This window comes from Penaeus monodon, chromosome 21, assembly GCF_015228065.2.
Source record: "Penaeus monodon isolate SGIC_2016 chromosome 21, NSTDA_Pmon_1, whole genome shotgun sequence".
NCBI lineage: Eukaryota > Metazoa > Arthropoda > Malacostraca > Decapoda > Penaeidae > Penaeus > Penaeus monodon.
Window position 1 is genome coordinate 30564519 of NC_051406.1, and position 408 is coordinate 30564926.

General features: G+C 40.0%; 1 pseudogene; it reads left to right on the plus strand.

The window, feature by feature from the left end:
* LOC119586648 overlaps positions 1–408 on the plus strand; it is a 107344-nt pseudogene that overhangs the window by 87235 nt on the left and 19701 nt on the right.

Genomic DNA, 408 nt, shown 5'->3' on the forward strand with positions numbered 1-408 from the left:
CTTTTAAGGTTATTATCACATCATCGCAGTTTTAAAAGAGTTTAATCATTAAGCGAATTTCAATAAGGGAAAATGGCATTTAAGTAGATATATACAGACGGAAGATGACGAAAATTGGTCATCAGAAAGATAGATAGAACAGCCAAACATAAAGACAGAGACATAATTACTTTATGAAATGAGCAAATGCATTACAGAATACTAGATACAAAACCTGGAAAAATATCAAATGTACACTTTTAATAAAATGATTAACAGTACACTTACCCCACAGACGCACACAGCTGCGGAGAACTGCACACCCGATCGCACAGATTCGCTCTGCAGAAAATTCCCTGAGGTGTGCGGGACCGAGGAGTTCCTACTGCTACCCTTCAAGCAGGTACGCGGACCCCCTCCTACCCCCAA